The 24,876-nt window shown below is 43.5% G+C and overlaps 1 protein-coding gene across 1 annotated transcript in view; it reads right to left on the reverse strand.

Annotated features, from left to right (window-relative positions):
• TOX3 (TOX high mobility group box family member 3) overlaps positions 1-24,876 on the reverse strand; it is a 97,473-nt gene that overhangs the window by 36,376 nt on the left and 36,221 nt on the right. The gene's annotated exons all lie outside the window — the stretch shown is intronic.

The following is a 24,876-nucleotide window of genomic DNA, read 5'->3' on the forward strand; positions in this document are numbered from 1 at the left end:
ATTTAAATATTATCAGAACAACGTTAGTACTATAAAAGCAGGACAGATCATAATATTGCATTGGCAGACTCTTGGAATCTTAAATTTCCAAAGAGACCAGTGCACCATGGTAATTTCAACAAATGCTCTGGAAGTGGATGGTGGAGAAGGAACCTACACACAAGCCTAACAGAAAGATCACCAGCAGAAGCTGGGAGCCAGACACTAAGACAAACAGGGCCTAGGTAGGTGATTTCTCAAGAGACTATTATTAATGATGCTGTGTCTCATTTTTCCTTCTTGCACAAAAGTCCATGAATGTACATCTCTGCTGGATCAAACCAACATCTATCGAAGTCCAACATTCCCATTTCCATCCATGCCCAGTCATTGATAGAGCCATCTTCTATGAATTCATCTAACCCTTTAAAAAATCCATCAAAGTATGTTGGCTTGTATATGTCATTATACTCATGGCTCTCCTTTGGTTTTTATTGGCACTGGGTAACATCCAGATTAGTTAGTAATAACTACGCACCACTGAAATAAATTAGCTCAATGGTACCCACTGGTGTTTGACACATAAATTCCTATTCCATGGATTTCTCAACCATCTGTAAGCACTTATCAAGAAGGTAAGAGATGAACCAGAGAACACAGGGAGAGCACACTCCCTTCCTTGTGATGTCTGAACCTGCTTGAGTCTGGTTCCCACTGTTAGTTATCCACTTCTGCCTTTGTTTTTACTGACTTCTAGCTGACTTTTGTAACCAGGATTTGAAGTTGGCTTGATAGTCAGTAAAAACTAGAAGTGGGTAACCAGCATTCGGAACCAGACTTGATTGGGTTCAGACATCATGCCCAACAAGAGTGCATGCACACTGCAATCTCTGGTTCCTCTCTACTTCATAAGTACGTACAGGTTGCTGAGTGTTCCCACCCTGTAAATGAATCTCAGCTTCCTATGCAGAAGCCGAAGTCAGTTCCCTCCAGCATTCCCTCCAGGGAATTCCAGATGTTGTTGACTACAGCTCCCAGCATCCCCAGCTGTGATGGCCTTTGGCTGGGAATTATGGGAGCTGTAGTCAGCAACGTCTGAGATTCTCTGTTAGAGGGAACACTGATTTCCTCTGCACTCTAGAAGGACTTCTTCCTATACTGTTGCATTTTCCACTCCAATGAGATAATTAAACTCTAATAGTGAAATACTTCCTTGCATACCTCATGGAAAAGAATGATAGAATATCCACTCTTTCTGGTTCGAGAAATTAATTATGTTGGAAAGTAAATGACGGGTGGATTTTTTCTTGGCCCAATCTATTTCCCACACTAAACAATAAGACCAGTTTAAGATCCCATGGAGTCAAATTGCAAGGTATAGCACAATGCTGGACATATAGGTACATCTTTATATTTGTTCCAAAGAAGCACTGGCATTTCACAAGCATTTATTTCCAGAGAGAGAAGCAACTGGTGCATGATTCTCTGGCCAGATGCGGTAATAAGCCAAAAAGTATCAAGCAAAACCACAGAAACTACAATTCTATTCCACTGTGTTTAAGAAGATTGGTATTCTTGTTATAAGCTTTAATACTCAATAGAAAACACCAAGGAGAAAAGATTAAAAATGGGAAGTTTATTAATATTAATCCATAATTAAAATGACTTGTTGACATCACTAGATGAAAGAGTTAGGTCAGCAAGTCTTCTTTTTCCTTGGCTTTGTAAGTCAAATATAGACTTTGCTATGATGGTAAATCTATCTGATGAGGTATTGCCAGAAGTCAACCATGTTAAAACGCTGTTTTTGTTTTTGAAAGTCCATCTGATAAAGGAATCTACAAACAACTGCTTACTCGTACTTACTCCTTCAAAGACTCATTAAGTTGTGAACAAACTGATGATTCCAGTGACAATATGGTTCTTGGTAGCATTGGGAAAGGTGCTGATTCCCCATCCATGCGCTACTCCTCAGCGTAATCCTGCATACGCTTGCCACACACAATCATATGGTCACCAGCAGGAATCCAATGTATACAGCAGTGTGAAGTTTGCCACCACAAGAGTAGTGTTTGTGAGAACGGGTTTCCAGATAATGTAACGTATGCTGGTTTGGACATAAATCTGACACCTCTCTCATTTAAGCGACACAGGTTTCTAAGTCAAATAAAAGTGCAGTGAGGACATGTTCCAAGATGGTACACAGTTATGTGTGCATTCTCAAGATGGAAACCTTTTTGCCACGACGGAGTGCCATCTATGTGTTACAAACTGATAAAAATCCAGGTGGTTGTGGGCTATCCGCATTGGCCTGGATATCACTCTGCTTATTCCTTGAAGAGAAGGACATCAAAACAGTGCTGCATCAGCTGGTAACCTCCAGGATGGACTACTGCAATGCGCACTATGTAGGGCTGCCTTTGTACATAGTCCAGAATCTTCAGTTAGTCCAAAATGAAGCAGCCAGTTTAGTCTCCAGGGTAACTCAGGAAGACCACAGTATACCTGTTCCTAAACAGTTGCACTAGTTGCTTGTATATTTCTGGTTTTTTAAGGAATTTTATGTTAATATGTTAACAGCTTTTATATTTCATTAACACAATATATTAGATTATATTAACATAATAACATTTTATTATGTTGATATTTTAAATGGTTTTAATTTTAATTTTGAACGGCTCTGAGCCATTTTAGGATGGGCAGCGTACAAATGAAATACATACATACATACAATATGACATCAAAGACTCATCTTGCAGTGGCATCATGGTTGTGGGAATACACTCCAAATTCCTTCAGCCTTGATGTTTGTGGGAATAAACTATTTGAAGCTTCAATCTTGATGTCAAGGAACAAGCATATTGAAAAGGCGAGTTCCCCTAAGCTCTGGAAATCCAAGTTGGAACCACTGAATGATCACAACAGCAACAGTGCCCAACATGGTTGGCAAGTGCAAATTGTGAGATAGTGTCACCCTAGAGCATGAAATGATACATAGGCAATGCTTTGGGATCATCTTCACCTCTCTAGTCTAGTGAGACAGAGCTGGCAGTGCTGGATGGGAAGATCCATCTTTATAAGCCTGATCCTACATCATAGCCAGGCCAATGAGCCTTCCTGATCCTATCCAGGAGTACCACAAAACCACATTGCCTGTGCCACAAAATGGCCACTCATATACATCAACTTGAGCTAGCATATGAGTGGGAAACTAGCAAGAGACATAAACAATGTTTCTATCCTGAGCAGAGATCACAAACCAGGGAAGGGGTATGAAAAAGGAAAGGGGGCGGGATGGGACATGAGATCCTTTAAACTGATTAAACCAGAAACCATCTGTGGGGAAAGTATGTGCTCTGTCAATGAGCTATGACTTATTTATAAGAACTAGGCCTGCTTATAAGAACTAGGCCAACCCTGGCTCCCAGGGAAAGCTGGGACCACAACTCCTACAATGCTGGGATGCTGGGACCACAACTTGCAGGGGATGCTGGGACCACAGCTCCCAGCACCCCCTGCAACACCGGCCTCTGACCTTTGTTGTTGGAGTCCCACAGCATATTTGGCCAATGTGATGGGAGTTGCAATCCAACATCTGAGGACCCAAGATTGAACCTCAGTTCTAGGAGGTATAAAGAGGCAGCCACTCAACCCTAGGGGCTATTCACATGCGCAGGCAAAATCTGAGCTAAGGAAGCCCAGCTCTGTTTTGCTGGTGCATGTGAACCACTGGGAGTCATGTGGCTCCTGGCAGTGCACGGTGGGAAACCTGTTTAGAGAGCCCACCGCTTAGCCCAGGTTTCGGGTGTGAGGGCGCCCAGAAACCGGGCTAATTGATCGTGGGTCGGTGCTGCACAGCTCACCGCATGAATTCCGGAGGCTGAGTAGACGTATCCCAGCCCCTGACCCTCCACACAGCCAGCGGTAGCATGATCCGCCACCCAGCAACGAAAAAGGAGACCATCTGAAGGGGAGGTAAGCATTTCAAAACCTCCTCCCCTCACCCCTTTGAGCCCTTTCTCCTAATCATAAGAAAGGGCTCCTAGTTTACAGTGGAGAACTCCATCTTAGTTCTTTCAGCTGGAACAAGCCTACAACAGTGAAGAAGAGGAACGGTGCTTGCCCTGAGTTTTTGAAGTGGGGCAGATGATGTGATCTGGATCCTCTGTGGGATCTGACACTCACAGAGGTCATTCACACAATCGAAAACTGTGTTCTACCCAGGTTTGGGAGCTGTGTGTACTCCCAATTTTTGATTGTGTGGAAGCCAGGTTAGAGGAAAACCTGGGTAGAAGTGATTGTGTGGAAGCAAGGTAGTAGAAAAAGCTACCCAGGTTTTCCTCCAACCTTGCTTCCACACAATCACTTCTACCCAGGTTTTCCTCTAACCTGGCTTCCACACAATCAAAAATTGGGAGTACACACAGTTCCCAAACCTGGGTAGAACACAGTTTTTGATTGTGTGAATGACCTCACAGAGAGGGCCTGATTCAAGCTAGAGGCCATCTGCCTGGTTGCAGGGAGGGGCTTGTTTTGTGTTCCTCCAGCACAATAATTTCGTTCCTCCCCAACTGAATGCAAATGAAAACCCCTGCTCATTGCAGATATCCAGGGTATACCCAGCTATGTTTACACAGACATACATTATTTCCGAAATAGTTATCATATGAAGGTATAAAATGTAATTAATCAATGCATTCCATTTTTCCAAAAAAAAAAAAAAAACCCTACTTCACAATCCCAGTAATGTATTCCCTCCCCCAAATCAAGATTTCATGGTGACTTTTAGCACAGAGTCTTATTGCTCATTACTCATTCAGGAGCTGCAAGACTGACACGGTAGACTTTTTCGTGTCACTGAACCGAGAACAAAGTAGGATTTACATGAGAAACACTAATGGTTCTTAAAAGAGCTGTTCTCTCATACACAAGCAAAAAAAAAAAAAAGCACTAAAAAGCAAGCAGGCAAGGAAAAGCTAGCTGGAATGGAACAATTATCCACATGGACTTTCAAAACTGTTAAGGGTATATCAAGACTGTATAAAGGCACAAAAGTGCAGAATGAGGAACTGACAACAGAATTCACCTTTCTCAGATCTGAGATGATTTTTTTTTAAGTGCATGTTTCTAACCCTTAAGACGTACTTCTGTGACCTTCTGATTTTGCATCCATTCCCTGCATTAAAATATTTTGACACGCATGGAAGACAATCAGAATGCAGGCACACTGAACAACAGTAGGTGCTAGAAAATGCAGGAGCTTGCTAAAACACATGCTTGCTAACTCTGCAGCCCAGGGTAACCTGAGTTGGTAAGGAAATTCCTCCCTGACCCCAGATCTGAACTTGGGCTTGAGCAAGTCCCACTTACCAAGTCACACAAAAGATAACTTGGGGGGGAGGTATTAATTCTAGGGATGTGCGAACAGGTTCGATTCCGAATCTGTCTGAAATCAAACTGGTTCCGTTCAAAGTTTCAATATTGGACCAACCCACACATCCACCCCTGCCCGGTTCGGTTTGATATCGAGCCTAAGTTTCTAAGTTCAAAAAATATATATATATTGAGATTAGGCTTGATATGGAGCCTAAGTTTCTAAGGTTCTACTTTAAAAAAAAAATGCTTGACTAACAAGCAGAAAGTTGCTGGTTCGAATCCCCACTGGTATGTTGCCCAGATTATGGGGAACAAATCTGTTCTGATGGGGTATCAAGCGGATACCTATAATATCCTCGGATATTATGAGGCTATTGCCACGATCAGGCGAAATCGGGTTAGGGGAGACTAGCCCGATTTCGGCTGACCTTGAGAACCACCGGGCTCGCAGGCGAGCCCAGTGGCCTCCAAGCGGTTAACCCGCTTAAGTAACCTCCCCTAAGCCCAGGTTAGCGGAGTGAGCGCTCTGCTAACCCAGGCCCTATGATTGTGAGTTGCCGCGGCACGGCTCCGCAGTGCGGCAACTCTCAAGCAGACCCCCGACCTGGAGGCTTAAAAGCAGCCTCCCGGCTCGGGGGTCTCCCCAGCATGCCCTGCGCGCTTGCACAGGGCATGCTGGAGCTTCCGGGGGCCACATGCCCCCGATCCCCCCAGCCCCCGCCAGCTCCGTAACAGAGCTGGCAGTCGTGCGGGTGGCCGGTTCTGCCACCCGGAGCAGACTGATTGCTCGTCTGCGGGGAGAGCGGGCTTAGAGAAGAGCTTCTATGAGTACCCCAGTAGTGACAGGAGGGCACCCATCACTGCTGCAGCACTGGCTAAAGCCTGCTGGCATAGCACACAAGCGGGGAAATTGGGTTAAATGGGTCTAAGGAAGCAAGTGCAACCTTAACCTCATTTAAGAGGGCGTAGGTGGGTTTGCCGCCGAAGTGCCAGCAGCAGCCGTGTGGCTGTGGTGGTTGTTACAAGCAGCCAAGACCGGGCTTGGCTTCCTTGGCCTGGTTTTGGCTGATCATAAGAACAGCCTCATAGTCCAGACAAAGTCCAGGAATAACAAAAATGGTGGAATGCTAGAGCATCAGTACTGATCCATAAGCAAGACCAGATAACTTGAAACACCAAAATCTGAGAAGAGCATTAGAGGGGGAGAATTTCATATGCATCCCTGCTTACTACCCAACATATTGCATGCCTCGACAAAGAAACCCAAAACAGTTACCTAAAAGGACCAAAGCAATGATGAAAAAAGAAGCTGTAGACTGAAATAAGAACTAGGTGGAAAATTATCCTCTGAATAGTTAGTATGCGAATGTAATTACTGCAGAATCTACAGCTAATCAGCTGCGAATTGTATCCATTAATTAGTATTGGCCCTGGAGAAATGAGGAAAAATCAGTAACAATGTTAACACTGAAATGCACTGGTGCTTGCTGAAACATGGGTCTCTCTGCATCTGAAGTCTAGCAGGTGGCTCCAGTGGTCCAAGTAATTTAAAAAGCTCTCACCTGAAGTAGAGTGCAGGAATTACAAAGCACTTATCGCCTATCTTTTGTATCTATATAAGGCTTATTGTGAATGGTTTTTAATTTAGCGAACATTTGGTGTTCAGCTGGGAACCGTTACAAAATCATGCTAAATAGAACAAAGGGTTTGTTTCCTCCCCCCTCCCCCAGTAAAATATTTAATTTGGGGGAGAGAGTTCAAAAAGCTTTGGACGAAATGGCTCTTATCCTGCAGTTCACTGTCCGCTGGTCTTGTTTGCACAACTGCTGCTTCATTTCGGTAGATTTCACATGGGACAAGAGCTCAATGGATTTCAATTGTACTCTCGCCCCTCACCACATTTCCCCCATCATCTAGCTAGATCACAAGTATTTTTTTAAAATAGACTAAGAATGCCATGATGATCTGAACTAACACTCAGCTCTCTGTAAGTGCATTGTTTGTAATAAACGAATTTGAATTATTATTCTGCAGGGTCTTCCATCCCAAGACTTCAAAGCACTCAAGAATACCACTAAGTGGTTTTCTTAAAAAAAAAAAAAATATTATGATCAGTATTGAAAGGAAAGGGGTGATGTCAGAATCAATAGGCTCATTCTCAAGATCCTAATCAGGGTAAGAGAGTGCCCAGCCAGATTAGGAGAGCCATGCATACTCATGATCATGTGAATTCGAAGATTAACGTAGGGGGAGGGGGAAGAAATCGTGCGGGAGCTGGGCAGACTGGGTGTGGCAACCCACATTCCATCCCCAGCATTTTATCCAAGGTGGGCAAAGCAGCTCCGTAGGATGATTCTTTTGCCTACCTTGTTCTGAAGCTGGGGACAGAATCTGGGTAGGACAAAAGCGTCCGACCCACCTGGGGCTTGACAAGACTACATGTGAGCACTGTAAGAAATTCTCCTTAGGGGAAGGGGGCACTCTGGGCAGAGTATCTGAGGTTCCAAGGTCCCTCCCCGGCATCTCCAAAATAGGGTTGAGAGAGACTCCTGCCTGCAACTTTGGAGAAGCCGCTGCCAGTCTGTGTAGACAATACTGAGCTAGATGGACCTATGGTCTGACTCAGTATAAGGCAGTTTCCTATGTTGCTATGTTCCTAAGCTCCCTGCCCCTGACCTTGCTTTTTACAGGCACACAAGTGCAAAACAGGAGCCCAACCAGCCACTGGAACTGAGTAGGACTCGTCTCCTCCCCAGTTGGTGGTTGTGTGAACTGCCCTATGGGCATTTCCACTCCAACAGAAGCAGGGACTCTACACTAATCAAACAAAATAAACAAACTGCTTTAATACACGTATATATTCTCCTCTGCAAAGGTCCTGGGAGTTATTTTGTCCTTGAAATACCGATTTGGATAGTTAACTGAACACAACCTGTTATTTAACTATCCAAATCGGTATTTCAAGGATTGAGGCTGCAGTCTTCTGTACTGGTTTTAATGAGACTATGAGGATTAGTAAGCGCTCTCCAAAAGTTATTGTAGACCACTGAATTGACATTGCAACAAAAATGAAGAGCTATACAATAGCAAGCTGTCATTAAAAAAAAAAAAAAAAAACCTGACCAAGTCACTGCTATTACATTCTATACACTTGCTTTATTTTTAGCAATGTGATACATAAACATTCATGTTTCCTTTCCTTGTGTTTTTCTCCCTTCCTTGATCTTTTTTGTCAGCTTTTGTTTATAATTCATGCCCAACATTCATCAATTCTGCTAAATAACAAGCAGGATTCATTGTATTCACAACATTCTTCTGGGGAGGGAGATAAAACCCACTTCTTAAAAAGGTTTTGTATAAAACACTCACACACACTGCACAAACACACACATATTCTCATTCCACTGCAAAATTCCTGCGTAGAAAACAAGGAATATCCACTATATGGCCAAGGCCTTGATTTCATTTTTGTTGAGCCTAATTCATAAGAGGTTGCCCTATCCTTATGGGTAAAGGAAACATAATGATCCCCAAAGATGTAATTAAAGACCAGAACTAAATTACTTTACAGGTTTAACTACTGTATCTTAATAACTTCACCAGAGAACATCTTTGCTGCATTTGGGTGGTTTTGATTATGTTGCCGGACCAATAATTACAACTCTCTGGCAAATACAATGTCTGATAAGGGTATGAATTAAGTATTGTTTTTGTTTTGTTTTGTTTTTTTAAAAAACTCATCATGTTCACAGCCTTTCTGATTGAATGAAGTGCCAAATTAAATTAATGGAGATTGCTAAATCTAGCTTGCTGGTGGGGAGCCACGCGGAAAGTGGGGCAGCCTAGACAATAAACTGACTGTAATTAAGAGATGAGAAGCTGGACGGATGCTACTTCAACAAGATTACTCCAAACAGCTACAATGTACACTCACATTTTCCTGGCAACAAAACAAGCAGCAGGAAAATGAAAGATCTGTTTCGGCGGAGCATCCACAGTGGATGGAGCAGATTAATAGAAAAGAAACTATTGTGTGCAGCTGTTCAGCACAGTAGGGCAGTTCACACGATCATAAACTGGGTAGGAGATGAGTCCTACTCAGTGCTGGGAGCTGGGCGCGCTCTGGTTTTGTGCTTGTGTGCTTGCAAATAGCAATGTCCTGATCGTCTATCAAGTCCCAGCTGGGTAGGACAAGCTTGCCCTACACAAATTCTACCACCCCCCAGCTTCAGAACAAAGTAGGAGGGGAAATAATTCTACCCAGCTGGGGCTTGACAGATGATCAAGTGCCTCCACCTACATGGAATGGGAATGTGTTCAGCTCCTAGAACTGAATAGGACTCACCTCTTGTCCAGTTTATGGTCATGTGAACCGCCCTTGTATTTTGCAATACAATGAGGCTGTTCTGACGAGCAGCCAAGCCTGGACTTGGTTGCCCATGAGAGCTGTCAGGATCCACGCGGGTGCCGGCAGTTGCGCGGCACCAAACCCAGCGCCGAAGCCCAGCTCTTAGCCAAGGTTAAGGGTGCAAATGTGCCCTTAACCCGGCTGCTGAGATCGTGTGTCAGAGCGAGCTGCTTTCAGCTCATGCCTAGAGCACCCATCCCCTGGGGGAATCCCCCAGTGCACTGCACTCAGTGCACTGTGGGATACCAGAGACTGGGATAATGAGTCCCAGCCTCTGTTGATTCACACTGCTCCTGGCAGTGGGTCTGCAGATTGTGCATCACAGGGGCAAAGAGCAACCGTCTGGGGGAAGGAAGATCAAACCCTGACTTCCCCGCCCACCTGTGCACACGGTCCTGTGTCTCTTTAAGTTGTTAGTACATTCTCTTCCACCTCAATTGTCAACCTCAGGAGTATAGAGGGTGATCCATAATCAGTTTTTCCTTTGTGTGATAGTTTCAGGATAGGGAGAAACTAATTTACATCTCCCTCACCCCGAAGTATTGATAAGGGTATCTGAATCAAATGCAGAGTCCCGCAGGACTTAAAGGAACTAGGATACTTGCTTGCACCATGGTGTGCATGCAGAAAAGATGTCAAATAATCATTGTAGGGGAGGGGAGCAATGTATTTCTCACAGACACGCAGGCAGTTCATATGTCTGTTAATTGGGTAAGAGAAGCATCCTATCCAGCTTTGGGAGTTGTGTGCACTCTCAAATTTTCAGTCATGTGCTAGTCACGGTGGGCAGGCCATGCAGAGGCCCATTACACAGTCGCGGCGGCCTCCAAAATGGCCACCGCACCAAGCGGGAAAGGCCAAAGAGCCGCCGATTTCTTAAATAAGGGAGTACAGCGAAGGAAGGGGAAAGTGTGTGTGTGTGTGTGTGTACACACACACACACACACACACACACACACACACACACCCTCAGACTGAACCAGGGTGGGGGGAGGTTCGAGGGGGTACTGAACTGGCCCAGTCCAGTTTGGGTCCAGTTCAGACACAAAATGAACCGGACCAGCCAGCTCCATGCATACCCCTACTGCTTATTACATAAATGTAAAGACTGATATCAGCACCTTGCTTCAGACTTTCCAGGAAACTTCAATACAATACAGGATTTTAAAAACTTGGATATAAACCAGGATGAGGTGAAATCCAGAAAGAAAAGCCCATTTGTGTGAGGGGTCCTTCCAAAGACATCAAACTGACCTCTGTGGGAATCCAACTGTAGTGAGAACAGAGGCTCTCTCACCCCTGGACTTCTGGGCAGAAGTCCAGGGCCTCCACAACCCCTGCCCCCCCCCCAATCCTCTTTAGTCTGTCCTGGGGATTGTGGTCGCTGCCCCATGCTTCCGGCCCATACTGCACCAGGCAGAGAAGCACTACTGTGACCTGAGCTGGCCAGCCAAGCGTGACCTCTGCTTTAGAGACAGAGTGGGGAAGGAAATATGTGGGATGGGAATATGTGAAGTTGTGTGTTGAAACGTTTCAACATGCAAGAGCATCTGTATGCTTGCATGCATGAGCTGGGCTAATGCATATCTGCATAAACATACCTTTTTAAGATTCTTACATTCTTGTGAGTTCAGTTGCTGTTTGTGCCCTCAAGAATCCAGAAGTTAAAAATACTGCGTGTATCATGGTGTGTGTTGGTGTGTGTGTATGTGCGCGCACGCACGTACACACACGCATATAGAGAGATGATGCATAACTTGCAGTAGGTGGGGGACCTCCAAAAGCCTTTAGGTCCAGACTCCAAAATTACCTTGGTACACCTTGTACGTGTGCACACACACACACATTCTTACTTTTCCCTGCTTGGCAACATGCTGTGTGGAGATGTGATTCTGGGTCTTCTGTAGCTCCTGTTACACAGTTCTAACACTGTGCAGAATGTCGGACCGGAGGTACCAGACTGTTCCACTTACAAATCCAGATGGGGGGTGACACTTAAAGAGTCCTCATGTTAAAAAACAAACAAACCCTGCCTTCATGAGAAAAGTTATGCTAAGAAAGAAGAGTTCTAAACAAGCCTTCATTCATCCATGCTGTTCTAGGTTTCACAGCCCCCCCACTTTTTACTGGAGGCCCCCACTTTTTACTTGTGTCCTGCACCATTAACTTCCCAAAGCGGTCCAAAGTGGTGCAGTCCAGGGACAGTTTTACCCCTCATTTGCTCCTTGCAGAGACCAAGCCAAAGTCCCCAAACACCAAAATGGGGTCTGCGGGGAGAGCGGGTTTGACCCCGTAGCCCTGTCTGGGCAGCTGGATTGGCCGCCTAGATGATTACCAGCTCCATCACAAAGCCGGTGAGGAGTGGTGGGGTGTGGGGGCCTCTTGGCCCCCAAAAGTCCCATAGGAACATAGGAAGCTGCCATATACTGAGTCAGACCATTGGTCCATCTAGCTCAGTATTGTCTACGCAGACTGGTAAGGTGCATATTGGGGAGCCTCTTGATGCGCAGCACTGACACACTATCGCTTGTGCCCCAAACCCTGGCTAAGAGGCCAGCTACTTAAGAGGGCTCGGAGCCCGGTTTTCCCTAGCCTGGTTTTCGTTGCATGTGAGACCAGACTCAGTATTTCCATTTATCTAACAGGAACAGCAGGATGAAGGGGAAAGTATTGGCACAATTCCATTCTTATAATTCATGTACACCTAGTACTTATTTTCGGCTCCCACCAATAAAAGAGTTAGGACCACAGGTGGAGCTACAACTTCAGGCTAGCGGTAATCAAATCAGCTTGGTTGATTGCACACCACCATCCGAAGAACTGTTAACTATAATTACCACTGTGGTATTTGGTGATGTAAACACTACTGAAGGCAGTCAATAGTATACATGATACATCAAGTTATTGCCCAAACATAGCTGTGCGTTTATGAAGCATTTCCTGCCATTTTTTTTTAAGCTAGCAATGGATTGGAAAAGCCGCTGAATGAAGTGAGGAAAACATCCACTGACTGATGCTGTGAGTGCCCCCCCCCAGTTCATCTGTAGTTTGCAGATAAACTTCGGAGGAGAGGAATTTTGGTACTGGCTGATACAGCAGAGGTAGTTGCCAAAAGGGTGGCCAGAACTGTGTGACTCCCACCTACAACATATTTGGTTGTCCCAGATGTGGCCTTGGTCTTGTGATAGCAAGCATGAATGTCCCCTTTGCTAAGCAGGGTCCATTCTGCTTTGCATTTGAACAGGTGACTATGTGTGTGAGGGGATGGGGCTGCTCTGGGAAGAGCACCTGCATGCTTGCATGCAGAAGGTTCCAAGTTCCCTCCTTGGCATCTCCAAGACAGGGCTCAGAGAGACTTCAGCCTGCAGCCTTGGAGAAACCACCAGTCTGTGTAGACAATACTGAGCTAGAAGGACCAAGGATCTGACTCGGTAGAAGGCAGCTTCCTATGTCCCTAACTGAAAGCTAAGTGGTACCTTATTAGGAAATCAGAACTGTCCAGGGGCCTCCAGTTAGGAACATAGGAAGTTCCCATCTACTGAGCCAGAGCATTGGTCCATCTAGTTCTCACTCTGACTGGCAGCAGTTCTCCAGGTAGGAACATAGGAACATTTTTCTCCTGAGTCAGATCCTTGGTCCATCTAGCTCAATATTGTCTACACAGACTGGCAGCGGCTTCTCCAAGGTTGTAGGCAGGAGTCTCTCTCAGTCTTATCTCGGAGATGCTAGGGAGGGAACTTGAAACCTTCTGCATGCGAGTCAAATGGTCCTCCTAAGCCCCTCTCTGATTGGCCCTGTTCCCCCCCCCCACCTTGAGATGGTGCCAGGGACTGTCAGGGACTGAACTGGGACCTTCTGCATGCAAAGCAGGTGATCTAGTACTAAGCTTCAGCCCCATCCTAGTTGCTGAATCTCAGCTAATTCCTGTTGAAGGTCATCACTTAAGCTTACCTCTTCTACATACATATAGAAATATACACATATTTCTATATACATATATACCAATATAGACATATTAAGACTGTATAAAGACTATAATGTCAGAAAAATACAGGACAGTTTCCTTTTGATACGTGCACATACATTCACCCATCATCTTTAATATGTTCCTTCAATAAAGGTATTCATCAGGTCTCCATCTCATATTAGCTTTTAAAATACTGCACACAAAAGTCGTATGATAGGTAGGTAGGTAGGTAGGTAGGTAGGTAGGTAGATAGATAGATAGATAGATAGATAGATAGATAGATAGATAGATAGATAGATAGATAGATAGATACAGAGCACCAAGGTACTGAAGCTAAGTTTCTTAATGTAATGACAACATTTTATTCCTGGAATCCCAAGGAATGGTTTTAAACCACTGTATCCAAGATTACTGTAATATTTTCTCACATGAATTTCAAGCAATATATGATTATACTGCAATTGGTCTATAAGTAGCTTTTCTTAGACTCTGATATCAAATTTCACTCACTTAAGCGAAAAGTGTGAATTCTAATCTGGAACATTATTTGGCTCAACTGCACAGTCTCAAATTATGTGCTATAAATGTAAAGAAAATTAATATAGAAAGGGTGAAGAAGATGTAGGTATTTTATAATAATCATAACGGAAGATTAGTCAAGACATTTTTAGGCTAAACACAGCGGATGAATGCACTTACAAGTGTCTTAGTTCTCTGATACTTTCATACGGCATTTCTCTTCTAGAAGAGGACAGAATCTGCAGAGGCCTTTGAGAACTTAATTGCTAGTCATATAACGGCCTGGACTGCATTCCCTGGAGCTATCCAGGGATGGAGAACAGGGACACTCTTTTTTTGCATAAGAGGGCATTAGTGAAAAAGACAGAGGCCAAGCTCAGATGTAACAGGAAACCAGGGTTATCTTCAACAAGAATGTCAGAGGCTGAGTTCAGATGTACAGGATAACCACAGTTATAGCTGGTCAAGGTTGCAACTGCAGTATGCCTGAACACATGAAACCATGGTTATGGGCCAAAAGCGAACTCCAGTTTGCCTTGGCAAACTCCAGTTGGAACCTTCAGGGATCTCTAAGTTTCTGCACCAACCACTGAGGTTTTGCCACTGAAGTGTTACGCCCAAATGCTGACTCAGCTATAACCGTGGTTTTGTACCTATTCCAGACTCCAATCATAGAGGCGGCAGGGATGTGCCTCTGCAGCTAGGCAGAAGGGAAGGGCTCCTTTCTCCTTCAATTAGAGTTTGGCTGGCCACAGTTTGGTGAACGTCTGCAGCGCAATTTGAACTGAAACCTCGGCCATGCTTAACTCCAGTTCACTTGTATGTCTGAACTGGGCCAGAGGGTCAAGGGCTCACATTCTATGAGTAACTACAGTTTACTCCTGGTTTGTTTTAGTGAACTGTGTTCTGAAACCCCAGTTAGGACCATAGGCAGCTGCCTTCTCCTGAGTCAGACCATTGGTCCATCTAGCTTAGTACTGTCTATGCTTGCTGGCAGTGGATCCCCAAGGTCACAGACAGGAGTGCCTTCCAGCCCTACCTGGAGATGCTGCCAGGGAGTGTACTTGAGACCTTCTGCATGCAAGCAGAAGCTCCTCCACTAAGCTATGGCCCCATCTCTCAAGGGGAATATCTTCCAGCGCTCACATGTAGCCTCCAAACCAAATACAAGTAAAGGAAGACCCTGCTTAGCAAAGGGGACAGTTCATGTTTCTTACCACAAGACCAGCTCTCCTCCCAAATTCATGTACAATACAGAATTATGGTTGAGTTAAAAAGCTAAAGCTCTCACACTTCTTGCACACACACACAAAGGAGAGAAAGAAGGGTCAGTAAATGATCCTGCAGCTCTCCTAGGCTCATTTTGGGGAAACTGGCATGCCCGTGACATCTGAACCCAGCCAGAATCAGAATGTGTCATGACTGGCATCTTCTGCACTGAGCAAGACCAAAGAAGTTTCCCCTGACATTTAGCATACAGGATCCCCTGAAGACTAGAAAACTAGTGGCTTCCTAGGAAAGATGTCTCCATGGGATGATTCTTCAGTTGGGTCAAGTTAGAACAAGTTACATTTGTTCTAGAAGAGGACTCTCAGTATTTATTAACTACTAAATGTCTCCCTGAGAATCTTATTTTTACCTTACCCATCTCTCCTTGCTGTTAATGCCCGGTTTGGGGGAAGGTGGACTCTCCACAGTCATGAACCTTGGAAATCCGAATCTTATCAATAACATTAAGAACCATTTCTCTTTTCTGTTCTCTTTCTCTGTAGTGGTCCACAGTGAGTACTTTCCTTCTAAGCCCAGCTTCCAGCAACACCAATAATTCAGATTCTGTAACACTCTTCTTTCCATCATGTTCTCAACATTAGTATTTTACAGCAACATTTGGAAGCTCAGAAAACTCCAAAAGCTACAAGATGAATTTGTATCTAATAAATCAATCCACTTCTGGATCCAGCACCAGATACCATTCCTACATAACTAGGAATGCAGAGTACATTTCAAAGATTATGGACACAGCAGTGCTTCTTACATTAGGGAATGGGATTTAGGGATATCCAAGGAATATGAAGCAAACTCAGATACCAAAATGGTGAACATAACTGTTGTTCAAATCATAGGAAGGAGGGATATGCAATCTACTGTATATTTAATGCCTGTCTTCAACCATCTTCTCCACTCTGATGCCAAGTACTCCAGGAACCTTGAAGTTAATAAGGCTCCTTTTATGAATACATTTACTATTTTGGGAGCCCCCACCTGCAAGCTTGTTCTTACTTACTTTATTTATTGTTAAATTTCTATACTGCCTTTCATTAAAACAATCTCAAGGTGGTTTACACAAAAGTTAAAACAAGACCATAAAAATAACACAATTAAAACATTAATTTTTAATCGTATAATTAAAAAAGTATATAGTATATAAATTACAGATCTGATTGAAAAGATTAAAAAACAACAACAACCAAGCACAATATAACCACAACAAATACAAAGCAGGGACAATAGAAACAATCATATAAAAGCCTGGGTAAAAAGCCAAGATTTCACACGCTTTCTAAGAACTGTAATGGAGAATGAGGAGCAGATGGCCACTGGGAGAGCATTCCAGAATCTGGGGGAAACAACCGAGAAGGCCTTGTCCCATGTGACCGACAGCTGAGCCTCCCTCACTGTCGGCACCCAGAGCAGAGCCCACCCCCCGAACAACCTCGTCAAGTGGGCAGCAACCCTTGGGAGAAGGCAGTCCCTCAGGTATGCAAGACCCAAACTGTTCTCAACTGGGTAGTGTAAAATCTTTCACCCACATGGAACCAATGCCATGTTTATATACCACAAAAGCAAGAGTAGACCCATCAGGAGATCCTATCATCATCAAGCCAACTATTTATTTATTTATTTATTTATTTATTCGATTTCTATACCGCCCTTCCAAAAATGGCTCAGGGAGGTTTACACAGAGAAATAATAAATAAATAAGATGGATCCCTGTCCCCAAAGAGCTCACAATCTTAAAACATAGACACCAGTAACAGTCACGGGAGGTACTGTGCTGGGGGTGGATAGGGCCAGTTACTCTCCCCCTAAATAAAAGAGAATCGCCATGTTAAAACATGCCTCTTTGCCAAGTTAGCTGGGGTCTATTTTGGCCCTATGTTAGCAAATGTCTATGTTGGGTGGATGTCAGGCTGAGGTGGGAACCAGACATTAAGGTCATTCACACAACCAACCCTATGGGGATAGGATAAAGCTACCTCAGGTAGGGATGGTTATGTGCAGTACCAGGATCATTCCTGATCCTGCTGCCCTTCCCCCGGGTAGCTCTGTTTTGGAACTTGAGCTAAAAGTTATATAGGAGGACAAACGTAGGCTTCCTACCTCACTCACCATGCTCAGACTGCCAGCAACAGCTCCCAAGCTCCCGGCAGCCATCTTAATCATAGAGGCTGGGAGATGGAGCGTCCCAGCAGCAGGCAGATTTCTCAATGCACTGCACGGCTTGTGCAGTGCATTTTGGGCTATCTGGTGGCCCAGCTTTCTTCTCCCTTCCTCCTGCTTGTCTGAGTGTGTGGGCCATGGAGCCCTGTTCAGGCTCGGATTATGTGAGGGAAGGCAGGCAGTTTCCTGCCTTCCCCCTAGCACTCCCCAGCCTCTTTGGTCATGTGAACGGCCTTATTCTTTGCATGACATTTTTAGGTTATCATGACACTGAAGTGGTTGCAAGAGTGGGTGGTCTTCTGTGCCTGGGAAGTCACACAACCATAAACTCAGTAGGAGACATGCCCTTCCTATTTTCAGGAGAAGGCTGTAATCCCGTTTTGTGACTGTGTGAGAGATTAAAAAGAGGGTAGGAGGAGGGGAGCCTGATTGACTGTCAAGCCCCACTAGGTAGGACAATATTTCTGCCTATCTTGATAGGAATCTGGGTAGGATGCGCTCATCCTATGCAGCTGGGGCTTGAAGGCGATCAAGTTCTCAGCCTCCTACCTGTTGTCATCTAATACATGGTCACAAAACAAGAGCGCACCCAGGGTTGCAGCTATAATTGAGTGGGTTTATTTTTATTGTTGAATTGTTGGATGGGTTCAAAGAGCCTGGAGGCCCCAGCTCCTGAGGGCCTCTCAGATCCACCCCTCCCTATTTTCTTCATTATTTCCCTCTCTCTGAGAGGCCACCAGGGAGATGGGAAAATACGGGCCCCTTCTCCCCTAGCTTCACCCCTGAGTGCATCCAGCTCCCAGAACTGCATAGGACTCCTCTCTTATCCAGTTTATGGTTGTGTGAACTGTCCTACTTACTTGCTGCCATTACGTGTGAACCCAGCCATAATACAGAACCAAACATGTCAAATCTTAGGCCTGAAGTCCATCAAAAAGAACCCTGATAGTGACAGCGATAAACTTTACAGCCTCCAGAATGAGAGCCTTTTCAAGGCCTGTGACAGTATGTCAGACGTTCAGTAACATCATTGCCAGCAAGAATGTATTTTTAAAAACAACACAAACTGCCAGACAGATCTTAATGTGGAGTACTCCAAGTCATCCTGTCAAAGGCAGGATTAGCTTGTAACAAGCAGAATTATATATGTAAGAGTTTAAGTTTTAAAGAAAAGCATCTGGCTTATATCAAGTTGACACTTCCAGATAAGATACGGCATTATAGCAGGTTATACTTGAAATAATAATTTTTGATTGGCATATCATTTCTCCTAACTACTGTCTGGCACTGCTCCAGAGAGTGTGCGGTGCACTATAAACTGTTATGAAAGATGTCTTTGTATTGTTCAATATTTACACAGTGTGTGCTTTATTTTGTCGATGTGAAAGCTGACAGAACTGGAAGGCATTATAAGCTGTTCAACTTAAAGATTTCCACTACCATCCTTGACAAAAAAAGAAAAAAGAAAAAAAAGAAAGCGCTTTAATAGACGCAGGTGACAATTTTGTTCAGAAATGTTCACACCATGGCTAAATAAGCTCATGGGGTTAAGAGAGAAGGGGGGGGCGAGGAGCCTGACTGCTTTTGTGCAGCTGCTCAAACAGATTTCTATCTCAGCTCCGATTTGCATATCTCTGAATATTCTTTCAGCCCCCTACATTTTTGTGAGCAAAATCAATTTTCTGTGGGACAAAAAGTGAGATTTGGTCTAATGATTTTAAGCTTTTAAATAAACATGAACTGGACTAGTATGAAGAGGTCCCTCCCCTCCTTTCAAGAAAAGACCCTTGTTGTTTAGAAAGAAAAGACTGCCTTCTATTGTCGGAGACACATTTTTAACATGCAAAGGAGAAAAAAGGAAACAACGTGCAAGGCAGATTCAACACGACCAAAAAGACCCGCGTCCTAATTATGGAGCCACAAATACAGATGGATACTAAATTTAATTAGAGAGAAACATGATGTGCCAAAGTCAATATTTATAGGACACAAACTCTGAGACACAATCAACTATGATATAACACGTTTGCCTCCATCTTTCCACTCCTGTGTGCAAACTCAAAAATAACGTTGATGGAAAAATTCTCCCTGTACTCAAATAATACAGTTTTTTGAGGGGGCAGGGGACACACACACTCTTTCAGCAAATCTCCAAAGCCAAAATGTTTTTCCCCCAGACCCTTTTCAGGCTCTGCTAATAGTTACTGTTTGCACAACTGTAAGTAAGTACATTACCATCCAGTTGTTCAATCTATACAAATTTAAGAAACATGTATTGCCAAGGAATGACTCATCTATCAGTCTATTATGTGCTACAGGACTGACTGTATTAAACAAATCAATCTCCCTACTGTTGAGGAATACAAGCTATATACAGAGCAGAGGTTATTGTCTAATTTAAATCTTGGCTTGCTTCCCAGTACTGTACAAGACTCCAATTTGTGGAAACGTTGCTCTCTGCGTCTGCCAGAAAGCCTGCAGAAAATGGTATTGGGTGCCTTCCAGAAATATGTCTGCAAAATGCCAATCAACAAGTCACCAAAGATTAACAGTATGACTGTACCAAATTAATTTAAATTACAGAAACATATGGCTAGAATGTTTGCATTTCACTTAAAAACACCTGCTTTTTATTTTATTTTTTAAGCATCAAAGTTGTCTTAGTTAGATAATATAATGCATAAAAAACCTTAAGTCTGTCGCTGAGTTTTCCACAAAATGCATTTTTTTAAAAGCACCTCTACTAACAAATTGCTAACATTATGTGTACACTGAGCCAAAAGCCACCATTTTGGAAAGATGTAAGAATGGAATGTCTTTGTCTTTTAAAAGAAATGGGGGGAAATAAACTCACTCATGATTAGTTTGGTTTCTTTCCACCAAATAAGATGAAAATGCTTAATTTGCATAATTGGGATCTAGGAAAAAAAAAAGAAAAAAATTCTTTATGCTTCAATGGACAAATCCCAAATTGTGTGTGCATTTTAAATGAGCTTTTTTATTCTCCCCCTAATCTCATAGTTTTGACTTGCTTTTCTGAAAGAATATTAAAAGAAAGTTCTCTCTCTGTCCCTTTTAGGCACAGGCACATGATATATGGGAAAGACGTGTTCAAAGTATTCAGGGATAAAAATTTACAGACTAGCCAAAGATAGTTTATGCTTCCTTCACACTGAATTTCCATTATTTTTACAGGAATCTTAATATATATATGATCATGTCATGAAACATTGTAAAAAAATCAATGACAAGCCTAGCAATTTTGGGCATCAGTATATGCTGTATTTCAACTGTTTTTTGGGTTTTTTTAAAAGGAGGAAGCTGCTTCATGTTTCTCTCCAGTGCTTTTCTATTATTGCCTAGCTAATGGAAATACATCAAACAAATGTTCTACAAGAGCCATATATATTAAAGTTGACCTATCCATCTGGGAGGAAAGAGAACAACGCTGCTCAGTTTTAGCCCAAATATGACACTGATAAATGGAGCTGTGAGGTTCCATCACACACTTTCGGCAACCTGGGCTATGCGCCCAACATGTGACTCTTATACGGGCAATTTTCTTCATTCATCTTCATTAGGCAGTCACTTCACCCGCGTCTGAACATCCCTGTCAAACTCGAACCTTTTTCTTGCTTATTTCCAAGAAGGTGGGGGTCTAAACTTACTTAACCATGAACTCCAAAGTCCTGGCTTCCCTTTAGAACCTCAACACGTTAAGAAATTATGGCTTCTCCTTCTACAGAAGAATGCTAATTAAATCACTGTATTGCACACCATTCATAACTTCTTAAAAATAAAAAAGGCAGCACAGTAATAGTCAAGTCAAGTCAAGTCAAGTCTATTTATTGTAATATAGCAGTTTGCCATTATGCAAGTCCACCATCAAATGAGAAAACAAACCTGACACAATGAGCATTTAGAAACATTGCAAATTGTTACAAAAACCATGACACCTGAGAAATACCAAAAACTCTATAATGGTCCACAATAACCTGCAACAATTTCGTTAGCTTTGGAACACGCTAGTATTGCTTGAGCATGAACCTTTCCTGTCCTAAATGCATCATACTTCACAGTATCCTTTCACACACAAAACTTGTCTTGAGGTGAATATGGATATACTTTCCACAGAGGTCACTGTACATCTAGCATTCCATTATAAAATGGACAAGATCTTCAGTGGACTGGAGAATGCAAAAGCACACTCTGTCATTTCTAGGGATGCCTTTAATTTGGCCCTCCAAAGAATATCCAATCAGGCTTTGGGAAAAGCCATTCTTTAGCTTCATTTCTGTTAGCTCCAGCAGGACAGAAGTGTGTGTGTGGCATCAAGACCAGAGATGTTTGGTGCATAAGGAAGAAACCATGGATCTTGAGCAAGTGCTAGCGCAGGTCTTATCACCACGCAGAGCTGCAAAGCACTATGGGTTGCACTGAGGAACAAGAAACATGGTGAATCGGGAGGATACAGGCTATAGCATATAAACTCTAGTGGTTCATTGAAAGGTTTTGAAAAAAGATTGTGTGGCGTCTAATGCAAGAGCGTGCACAAACAAAGGAACTCCTCTGAATGTGAGGCCACGTTCTTCAGACAACACTCTTCCACTAAGTCAGAAACTGCCCTTCTTTAGCAGAAGAGACAATCCGTTCATGGAAGGACACCTCTGCACCATCAGGACCGCCTAGAGATGTACATATCAGGCGGTATAGAAATATGATAAGTAAATAAAATAAAGATTATTATTATATATTTGACATTATCAAAGTGCACGGATCATTACGAAGTAGAAGGGGACAGTATTCTGGATATTCCACTCCCAGACAAACACTCAATTCTTTTCCCCCAATATTTTTCACACTAACAAACCATTGAAGTTGAAAAACCACATGGAAAATTAAGCTCATTCCTGTGCATTCCTGTGTATGCACACAACCCAAGTATACATAAGAGTCAGGCACCTAGAGGGCCCAACTCCTGGGGGAATCCCCCAATGCACTGCGCTCTTTGCATAATGTATTGTGGGATTCCTGGAGGCTGGGAAAATGAGTCCCGGCCTCCAGAGATCCACGCTGCACGGAGCAGAGCAGATCATATGGCCACACGAGCCACACACCACAAAGAAGATGACCAGTCGTCTGGGGGGAAAGTAAGCTTGGTCTTGCCGTCCCCCTGCGCCCTCCCTGCCCGCCTCAATGGGTCGCATGCACAACCTCTCCGTGTGTTTATTTCAGTTGATGTTTGGATAGAAATAAAGTGCGCCGTCGAGTCAGTGTCGACTCCTGGCAACCACAGAGCTCTGTGGTTGTCTTTGGTAGAATACAGGAGGGGTTTACCATTGCCATCTCCCACGCAGTCTGAGATGATGCCTTTCAGCATCTTCCTATATCGCTGATGCCCGATATAACTGTTTCCCATAGTCTGGGAAACATACTAGCGGGGCCTCGAACCAGCAACCTCTGGCTTGCTAGTCAAGTCATTTCCCCGCTGCACCATTAGGTGGCACTTAGGGTTAAATACCACAGGCTAAATAACCTATGTATTAAATATATCATTAAAATATAATCATGATGAATTTAGTTTATGGTTTATGTTACTTTTTAATGGCAGTCCAGCATCTGCAACCTTCAGTGGTCTCTTACCCTGCCTAATACAGCAGGGCTGGCTCTGAGCAAAACTAAAATATTCAGGCTCATTTGTGAACCATTCATCCCCTTTTGGGCCCCCAAAAAGGCAACTATGCATTCAAATTAGTATGTACATGACAAAATGAAAATGCCTTCTATTTTCCTTATTCAATCACTGTTTCTAGTGAGCTGGAACCAGCAGGTTTCACATTCTTAATCGAATACAATGAGAGTTTCATTACATTAGGAGATTTATGTTACATCCCCATTATTTTCCTTTTTCAATGCCCCAGTAATAATGGTGGGTGATTTGATTATTCTGTATTAGCTAACATGAATACCAATTTGATATAAAATAGCTATTATATTGGAGGAGAAGGAGGGGAAGAAGGGACTACTAAGGGAATACACAGAGATCTTAAAGAATCAACCATCCTTCTAGCTTTATAAATACCGAAAATGGCACAAAGGTTAACACACACACTCACACCCTTCAACCCCAGTGCACCCTGAATATTCAAGAATAGACATCAAGAAGAAAGAAATCCTAGACTATACGTATTTAATCAGGACTCACCTCACTGGACACAAAACAACCCTAATTTATCTTGGAAAATGTATAGCCCTAGTACTGCATTGATTAAACATCCAGATAGGTTTCTCTCACAGAACCCAATTCCAAAATCATTATTCAAACAGACTCACACTTAACAAGAGCAAGACTTTTTAAACACACCTACAGGGGATGCATGTGCACACATGTGCGTGCATACAAACACAAACACACACACTGGTGTTGACCTATTGCTGACTCATACAACATAAAGAAACATGGATTTGAGTCTCACTCACCCTGCTTGTTTTGGAACTCTGTGGAAGGGAGCTGACGTTCTTAGTTTAAAGTAAAGTAAAGTATGCCGTCGAGTCAGTTTCAACTCCTGGCGACCACAGAGCCCTGTGGTGGTCTTTGGTAGAATACAGGAGGGGTTGACCATTGCCATCTCCCGCACAGTCTGAGATGATGCCTTTCAGCATCTTCCTATATCACTGCTGCCCAATACAGGTGTTTCCTATAGGCTGAGAAACATACCAGCGGGGATTCAAACCGGCAACCTCTGGCTTGATAATCAAGTCATTTCCCTGCTGCACCATTAGGTGGCTTAGCAACAACTAAATAAGAAGAGGAAATTGGAAAGGCTCATCCGGGCAATTCTTTCACTTAAAAAAGCTGAAGAGCTCTTTTGCACCTAAGACACCTGAGCTCCATTCATTGACCCATAAAAGGCCACTCTGCACTGGGCCCCATTCCTAGATCTACTCTGGGTGCCATCTAGGCACCTTCCCCACCACCACCACCACGCCCCCCAAGTTAGCAACCATATTTCCCAAGAGTGTACACATTAAAAATGATTCTTTTGGGAGCTGCCGCATCATCACCAAAAATGCAAGTTAATTTTTCCAGGAGAGATCCAGGAGCAGAAGTAAGCAGGGATCTAGTATTTTTCTTGGAGGGGAGGGTTTCACCTGAGAAACCTTTATCAGTTTACCAGTTCCAGAG

The sequence above is a fragment of the Hemicordylus capensis genome, chromosome 9, assembly GCF_027244095.1.
Source record: "Hemicordylus capensis ecotype Gifberg chromosome 9, rHemCap1.1.pri, whole genome shotgun sequence".
NCBI classification, from domain to species: Eukaryota; Metazoa; Chordata; class Lepidosauria; order Squamata; family Cordylidae; genus Hemicordylus; species Hemicordylus capensis.